Below are 8,989 nucleotides of genomic sequence, written 5' to 3'. Positions count from 1 at the left end.
ACTTTGTTCAGAAGTAGAGGTGCTTGTAGCATTTAAGTATGCGTCATATGCCTGTGATATTTGAGAGTCTGTTATGCAGCCTTCTTCAAAACCTATGTCTGAATCACTGTTGTTTCTGAGACATTCTGGCGTGATGGGTATGTCAACTATATTGAAATCTGATAGACTGTACTCAAAAACATCGCTGAAATCACAAGGCAGGCACTCACTCGGGGGTATGTACGGGCTGGTGATGAAGAATGGCTCAGAGTCTCCTCTGTTGCACAAAGCTTGTGGTTTTTCTTGTTGTTGTTGTTCTGGGAGTACGTAAATATTCCAAAAGCATCAAGGGGTCTTCATGGTCCACCTCATGGGAAGGGGTTGTGTAATTGCTGTGGAGATAGACGTGTGTTAAAAACATTATAAATATATATACATATACGCGCACACACACACACACACACACACACACACACACACACAGTGTATCATTTCAAAAACCGGATATGCTTGGGTCTTTTGATTTATTTATGACTATACTCACACACTCGCACTGTATTCTGTCTCAGGCCTGGTGTATTAGAACATTTGTAATTATTTAAACCTTTTTTCCTTTAAATTGGTTGACATGTATACTGAGACTTGTATACATACCTAACGTAAGGTTTGGTCTTATCGCCCCCGCGTCTGTAGGTTTTTCTGGACAGCTTATTGACCCTGTGCCTGGGGGAAAAGCACAGTTAATACACGGTTTAAACAAAACATACTTATATTTAAAATGTGTGTAACACTGTGTATACCTTGTGTTTTTTAGAGGTGTAGTTTGACCTATACAGGCCTGTGATCCTATAGAATGAGACAGAAACATACATTTTAAATGTTACTATATGAGAAACAGGTAAGATTGCTTCTAAAACAATGAGACATAGTAGAAATAAACTGGTTTGTGTGAGCGGGTGACTATTAAAAAAAATAAAAAGAACGAAGAAACACCAAACACCGACCTTGTGTATGTGAAACGTAAATGTGAAATGTATGCTGTCCCATTGTGACGAGCTCCTAAAAATCAGGCTTTTGTTTTAGAAAAGAAAACAGATTGAATATCCTATGATATAAATTTTAAAATACAATAATAGTATTGTTTTACTTACCATATATGAAGTCAATGTTAAAAAAAAACCCCAAAAAAACTCCCCCAAAAAAAACCACTGTTAGCTTTGCTGACCGTTCTGCTGAATGAAGTGTTGTGCTCGCGAGGGCTGTTTTGTAGTAGTGAGGAAAAATACAGTGTGTCTGATTAGGGTGTTTTTATATAGGTGGGGCTGGTTTCAGTTGACCTCTGAGACGCAGAGATAAAAGAGTAGGATGTAAAGAAAAGGTGGAAAACCTTTGGAGGCAGCACAGTGGCACGGTGGTTAGCACTGTTGCCGCACAGCAAGAAGGTCCTGAGTTCAATTCCAACATCAGGCCGGGGTCTTTCTGTGTGGAGTTTGCATGTTTTCCCCGTGTTTGCGTGGGTTCCCTCCGGGTACTCCGGCTTCCTCCCACCGTCCAAAGACATGCAGCTTGTGGGGATAGGTTAATTGGATAATCCAAATTGTCACTAGGTGGGAATGTGCAAATGAATGTGAGTGTGAATGGTTGTCTGTCCCTGTGTGTTGGCCCTGCGACAGACTGGCGACCTGTCCAGGGTGTACCCCGCCTCTCGCCCCATGACAGCTGGGATGGGCTCCAGCGCCCCCGCGACCCTGAAAAGGATAAGCGGAAGCGAATGGATGGATGGAACCTTTGGAGGTTCAGTTGGTCAGTAGAAAGTGTAATTGACAGATAAAAGAGCAGTTTGCAATGAAAAAGGTGTAAACTATGGAGGTACAGTTGGGATGTGTGTGCTGGGATGCTCTTGATAAGGAAGCCTCTTTAAATGTTTTCTGACCTTTGGGGTGTGACAAAGTGGAGGAGCAGTTGTAATGCTCTCCATTTGTCCCATATGTGTTTACCTTTTTTTTGTACATTGTACACATTATTCTGTTTCTATGTATTTGCTATGATTTGCTATTTGTCAAATAACATTGCTTCACTCACTATCCCGAGTTTGTTTGTGTAAGCGTTTTGTTGCCGGCAAATCAAGCATTCTGCAAATTAAGGCAAATACTCAGTTACATGTTTCTTTATATTTTATTATGTTACAAATTTAGTCATTTGTTCATACTTACTTTGTTTGTCTCTTCAGTCCTCATGAGGGTCAGGTGTGGGGAAACACCAGACTGGCATTTCCTCATTTTAAAGTCCTGATGATGTCACATATGACATCAGCAGGTCAAACCAAGTGGAGGGGTTTCTTTTTCCATAGAGATGCTTCCTTTTGTTGGTGTTAAGGTTTAAAGGGATTTGTTGAATGTTTTTCCTTTCATTAATACTGCCATTTAGTTGTGTAAATGTGCATATTAGAAGTGTGTAGAGGTTTTGTGTTTTTAGGTCGTCTGTGTACAGTTTTAGATCCCTCAGTTTGAGTGAGTGGTACTGGCTGGGCAATTGGAGGGAAATGATGGCCCTATTTAAAGCCAGTCTCTACCAGATTCAAGAGAGAGGAGAGGAGAGGAGAGGAGAGGAGAGGAGAGGAGAGGAGAGGAGAGGAGAGGAGAGGAGAGGAGAGGAGAGGAGAGGAGAGGAGAGGAGAGGAGAGGAGAGGAGAGGAGAGGAGAGGAGAGGAGAGGAGAGGAGAGGAGAGGAGAGGAGAGGAGAGGAGAGGAGAGCAGAGCCGAGCGGGGTCCTACCTGTTACCCCTTATGTGTAATCGAGTCTTACTGCTACAGAGTGTGGCTACTAGATAATTGTAGGGGGTTGATACAGTGCTAGTGTGGCTAGGTGTGAATATGTGGTTTTAGATGTATCACAAGAAAAGTTTATTTCTAAAGGAATACATATTGTTTGTGGTGCTCTTTCAGAGCGCTAAAGAAAGTGAAATGCTCCTAAACTAGTTACATTAAATCATCTATGTCTAAATAACAGCGCTGAGACCTATACAATCCTTAAAAACAGTTTAATTAAAACACATAATGGTTTCATTAAATAAAATGCAATTAAACACTTATGAACTCACATGACCCCTGAACTCACGCGCAAAGCCAGTACACGTGTACATGCACTCACATGGACGTGCAGGGTGGGGGGGGGAAAGTGCAGGTATATTACTACTCACCTCACTACTTGTGGGCCTCAACAGCAGTAGAGCTTGCTGCAGCTAGCGACGGGGTGGCCCTGTGGGCCTTCGAAAGTGCATCTTAGTTTGTTGTTTTCTTTGTTGTTGTGACCATTTTCCTTTTTTGACTTATTGATAAAGCGTTGTTGCAGTCTCTTTGTGTTAAGATTATTTCAAATAAAACCTTAATATGAGCTAAACACCTCTGTTTGGTTTCCTCTTCATTTTTTCCTGTTTGTTATTGCTCCCCACCTTCCCCTAGACCTCATTTGTGGGGACGTAACACCAATAAATGCCAAACAATATTTTCTAGTCATTAAAATTGTTTAATTATGTGACCTAAATCATGATGTTTCTTGGTTTGTTTGTTTTTTCTCAACTGAAAAAAGAAAAAAAACAATGTTTCATGATGCACTCTAGAGTTGGGCTGAAATTAAGACATGATTTAATTACTGCAAAGTTAGGGGGAAAAAATAGTACACCCTCTTTTACATTCCTCAGAGATTTTGGTCCATTTTGACATGAAAAGCATCTCACTGTTCCCCAACCATCCAACTGTAGCTGCAGAAATCAATAATCATCAAACGAAATTATGACTTTTTTTTCCAGTCAAGGCTGGGATGGTTTGGACATATTCAGAGGAAGGGTAGTGGATATATTGCATGGAGCTGCCAGCTGAAAAAAGGATGATCAAAGGGAAGATTTGTGGATGTAGTACATATGCCCACAAAGAGTTGTGAAAGGCTCTTTGTTGCTTTTATTATCTTTAGTTTAAAACATGTATGAGTAACTCCAGGTAGCTTCATCTCACATTCATGTACAGGGTGGGCCATTTATATGGATACACCGTAATAAAATGGGAATGGTTGGTGATATTAAAGTCTTGTTTGTGGCACATTATTAGATGTGAGGGGCTAACTCCTCAAGATGGGTGGTGACCATGGTGGCCATTCTTTGAAAGTTCTTTTTAAAGGTTTAGCATTGCTTTAAGTGCAGAAAGAAGCCACACAGGAAAACGCCCCTGCTCATTGCTTTTTACATTTGTCACGTGCCGACACAGTCAGCAGCACGGCATCATGGAGGTCAGAGCTATGTGCATCAAATTATGTAAGTACCACGTCTATTTCCACATAAAAACTAAACTTCAGTAGTTATGAGATGCTATGATACCTTTGCCAGCAGCTGTGGGAGCCAACAAGAGTTTTTTTGTAATCTCTAACTATTTTTTTTGTCTCCTTAGTGATCCTGCTGTGTACACATTACCAGGAAGTTGGTGTGTATCATGCATTTGGTTGTTGATATGAATGATGTTTACTCTTTTTCTGCTTCGGGGAGCAGACAATGTATGAAAAGTATGGAAAGAATATGTTCTGTTTCTAGTGAACCTGCACATTTGGTACATGTAATCAGTCGGAGTCATGAGTCACTTCTTCAGTTAATTTGCTTTCATTTACTCAAGTGTTATTTTTTTCATTGTTTAACCACAGCAGTTTTGGTACAAGTCTAAACTGTACCTTTCTTTTTTTTTTTCTTTTTCTCAGATGCAGTTTCTCTTCGTATCGCTCCAAACAGATTGCAGTTCTTTGAATATGAATCAGTGATATTTTACTGTGAGGATGCTGTTTATTGGGAAGTTGTGCATAATTCCAAAGGGAAAATAAACTCATGCAGTCACAACGACCAGGGAAAAGCAGGATCATTGTGCATAATAAAAAGTGTGTATCCAAATGAGAGTGGAGCGCTGGTGTGAGACTAAAGGAGCAAACAGAAGCGACAGCATCAACATTACTGTTACTGGTAAGTTTGCACCGGGACAACATTTTGTTTCAAACTTAGTTTAAATAAATTTCACAGCAACTAAATCTCAGATTCTTGTCATTCAGCTGGATCTGTGGTCCTGGAGAGTCCTGCTGTTCCTGTGATGCAAGGTGAAGCTGTGACTCTTCGCTGCAGAAACAAAACTGCTTCCTCCAACTTCACCTCTAATTTTTATAAAGATGGATCTCATGTTCACAGCAGCTCCACAGGAGACATGATAATCCACAGAGTTTCAAAGTCAGATGAGGGACTTTACACATGCAACATCTCAGGAGGTGGACAGTCACTGGAGAGCTGGCTCAGTGTCACAGGTAAGACCCTGAAGAGGTCATATCTTTTTTTCTTTCTTTTTTAATGGCAGTACTATTACAACTGTATCACTTTGTAATTCTGAGCTAAGTCATGTGGAGGAACCGTGTATGGTATCTTTTGTGTTACATTTTAATATAAGGTTGGTGCAGACGTGTGATGTAATTGAAATGTAGACACATTTTCAATCATTGATTTTTAAGCAAAGCCGTTGAATCTATTCGTGTTTTAGAAATATTAGGAAATATAAAAAATAAATATTATGAAATGTGCAAAATATACCTTCCGATAATCAAATGTAAAGTAAGGTTTTTTGGAGTTTTTTTAAGTTTTGAATGCATATATGTCAAATTTTAAACAGTGTTGCAGTATAAAGAAGTATAAATGAAAATTTAGGGTTGTTTATGTTCCCCTTACAATTTTAACTCTTTAACATTCAACAACTTATTCAGAAAGTCTCAACGAGACGTCATGTGCCACATCTTGGATCATTGCCACTGTTTCATTGAGTGCTCTGTTGTTGTTGGTGGGACTGCATCACTTTGGTAAATGTCGCCAGGGCGGAGGTAAAAAAAAAAAGAAAAAGAAAAACATTTCACATAATTTTGTGTTCATGGGTTTTGGTTTGCTACAAGCAATGCAGTTCTGTTCATTCAGAAGTATATTATTTTAAGCACTAGAAAGACGGAATCACTGCAGTGTAACAATTGTTACATAGAAAATGTGCTAATTTAAAGTTTATTCAAAAAAAAAGTTGTTGTTTTTTTTTTTGTTGTTTATTTTTTTGTTTTTTTCATGTGAACCTGTCTGGTTATTAGCTTGCCAAGTTAATGTCATGGTCAGTGTGTAGTCAGGCAGGATGGTGGACCCAAATGCAGGACTCGTTGAGGCGGAAACTTAAACTCAAATCCACTGCTTTATTGCAGGCAAACAGATGAAACAAGGTGACACAAAACTAAACTGGAAAATGATAACAGTTACACTCTCGGGGAAACACAGGTACCACACAGCATGGGGAAGAACCAACGTTAACGATACGACGACGAGCACTGACTGACAAGGCACTGAAATACACCGGCAGGAACAAACAAGAGGAGATGGGGAACAGGTGGAAACATGGCTGGAACTAATTAACCTTCAAAGTAAAACAGGAAACATACACTGACAAAACAGAGACCCGATAACCAACACCTATGAACAAACAAAGACATAAAGAAATCAAAGATTAATAATACAAAACAGAAAACGCTGGGTCACCGACCCAGGATGTGACAGTTAAATTTAGATTTTTTTTGCATTCAAGTCTGTGAGTTTTTGGTTTTGTGGCACAAAGATAACGGTGTACAGAAAAAGTTGAACACACACGGACAGAAATGTTGAGAGCGCAAGCAACACATTGCAAGCAAGCACAAATGCAAAAACTGAGCGAGAGGGGCGGCTATGTGTGTGTGTATATGGATAATAGCAAAAACTGAAATACAGGTTTTGCACGCGGCAATGAATTTTGTTCACTCAAATTTAGCTCAAAGTAAATTTCTCCTCAAAATGCAACAATTGCTCCTGCAAAACATTTTTACATGCCCTCAAATTTTTTTTACGTGCACTCAGAATAGTGGCACAAAAATAACGCCATACATAGCTGTGGTTAGCATAACTTAAACACAGTGAAGCTGGAGGATGAATGCTAACTTTTTTCCACTCAATAAAAGTTTATGTGAGGGTTCCCAATAGTTAGGGACAAATGCAATCACATGGCAGGATGCTGTAAACAGACCAAACTTCACACAGGAGAACAACTGAGATAATCCATCCACAATGTTAGATTAGTCATTAACATACTGCTGCATGGGCTAGGCCGTAGTTACATCGTAAGGTTTAAAAACTAACCATTAAGAATGAACAGTTGTAAAAAAAAAAAGTGAGAGAGGTCGACAGTGATCACTGACTGTTTATAGGGGCTTGTTCTGATTAAATAGAACAAGATACAAAGCATTAAAACATGTTAAAAACACAGCCTTAATAAACAGAGTATTTTGGACCCGGAAGCAGAGTAATAAAACCTCTGTAACTCTGTACAAACAAACTAGACCGTCTGGGCAATGAATTACCAAAATGTTTTCTGTAATTTTACACATTTATTTCTTACAATTAAGTCCAAAGAGTCGTGCTGATCAATTTCTTTCTTTGTCACAGCAAAAAAGAAAAAACACTTAAATATATCTATCTATATATATATTTCTTTACACTGGAAAAATGCACCATCACACTCTTTAAATTTTGTGCAATAAAAAATGAAAGCAATATCCATATCACTACTATAGACTGCTCCACCATTTCCTTCTCAAAAAGATAAACTGAAATGAGCTGACTGTAGCAGAAGTCCACAAGAAGAAAAAAGCACGTTTTATTTGGTGGATTTTTTTTTCTTTCTTGCTGTCTGCCCTGTTATCTGTGCAAATGATAACATAAGTGTAATTGCAATGTGATTACTGAATTTAGTTTTGTGTGCATATCTACAAATTGTTATATCTAGTGAATTTTAAGATACACCTGGTTGCCAGGGTAACATGGCTATATGTGCATGTATGTTTCAAATGCTAACAAATGCTTCTGTCTGTTATTTAGACATTAAACTGAAACCACCTTGTTCCATCAGCCGTGTCTCTTTTGCCTGTGCATAAATGCATATGCTCACTGTGGTCATGCTATTCTGAAAGGCCCTGCTCTTTTGTTTCCAAAACAATAGCCCCAGGTTTGTGGTCAGCAGTGAAACAAACCTGCAAAGTTTGATACTGAGCTTGTCTTTAACTGAAATGTGGTCTAGTACCCGGGACAAATAAGTGGTGTCCTGTTTCGTGCTGCTGCTCTGTAAAGCCAAAGATAATGATCTGACTTTCTACTTTGGTTTGATTAAACTGTGTAAAGTAGAAGTCAGGAGCTGAGTGAGTGTTAATGATGCTTCTTTAGTAACAAAAAGATAATTTTATTTAGTTATTGGGTTGTGCTGTCACTAAGTTAGAATCATGGCATAGGATACAACATACTGTGTTTTCTGTAAAATAAGAAACAATAAATTCTCAAAACGTCAGAGCAGGGTTATAATGATGAATGGAGCCTTTGCAGTGGATTTAAATGTAAATGTAAATCACACTTGGGAAAGTTCCAAGCATACTTTTAATAATAATGAGAAGAAGAAGAAGAAAAAGAATGAAAGGATGAAGAATTTCACATTGAAGTGCATGCTGAAAATGAGTGGAAAGCAGCCAGTGTTTAGAGAGAAACTGTGAAAGACCTTCAAAAAGCCTGGAGAACTATTGGTCAAGACCATTTTCAAAAAATACAAAAAAATCTGGAATTTTGTAAGAAGAGTATGAAGAAAATAAGTGTGGCTCCAGACCTTTGCACAGTACTAATTTAGTGGACACTAGAAGAATTGCTGTCTATGGCACTTTTCACTGGCTCCTCATCGGAAGGAGCCAGTTGAGGTGGTTGGGACATCTGACAAGGATGCCTCCTGGGCGCGTCTTGGGTGAGGTGTTCCAGTGTTCTGGGAATCCGTCCTACCTGACAAACCATTCTACCACTGTTTATGGAGAACAACACAAAAATCAAAACGCAATTTTAAAATAAAGTTAAGTGGCAAACCATCCTACCTATTTAAATTTATGCTGGGATTATTGTGTC

General features: G+C 38.9%; 1 pseudogene across 1 annotated transcript; it reads left to right on the top strand.

Moving 5' to 3' along the window:
* Window positions 1–4,253: 4,253 nt before the first annotated feature.
* Window positions 4,254–5,978, top strand: LOC146579067 (cell adhesion molecule CEACAM20-like; annotated as a pseudogene). The gene is made up of 5 exons (XR_014890267.1): window positions 4,254–4,285; window positions 4,419–4,451; window positions 4,720–4,975; window positions 5,062–5,307; window positions 5,758–5,978. The product of XR_014890267.1 is annotated as a cell adhesion molecule CEACAM20-like (transcript).
* The last annotated feature ends 3,011 nt before the right edge of the window (window positions 5,979–8,989 follow it).

This window comes from Mchenga conophoros, linkage group LG3 (assembly GCF_057382185.1).
Source record: "Mchenga conophoros isolate Kocher_MC1m ecotype Shallow Benthic linkage group LG3, M_conophoros_male_GT1.1, whole genome shotgun sequence".
In the NCBI taxonomy this organism is placed as follows: Eukaryota; Metazoa; Chordata; class Actinopteri; order Cichliformes; family Cichlidae; genus Mchenga; species Mchenga conophoros.
This window is presented reverse-complemented; position numbering and strand designations above follow the sequence as displayed.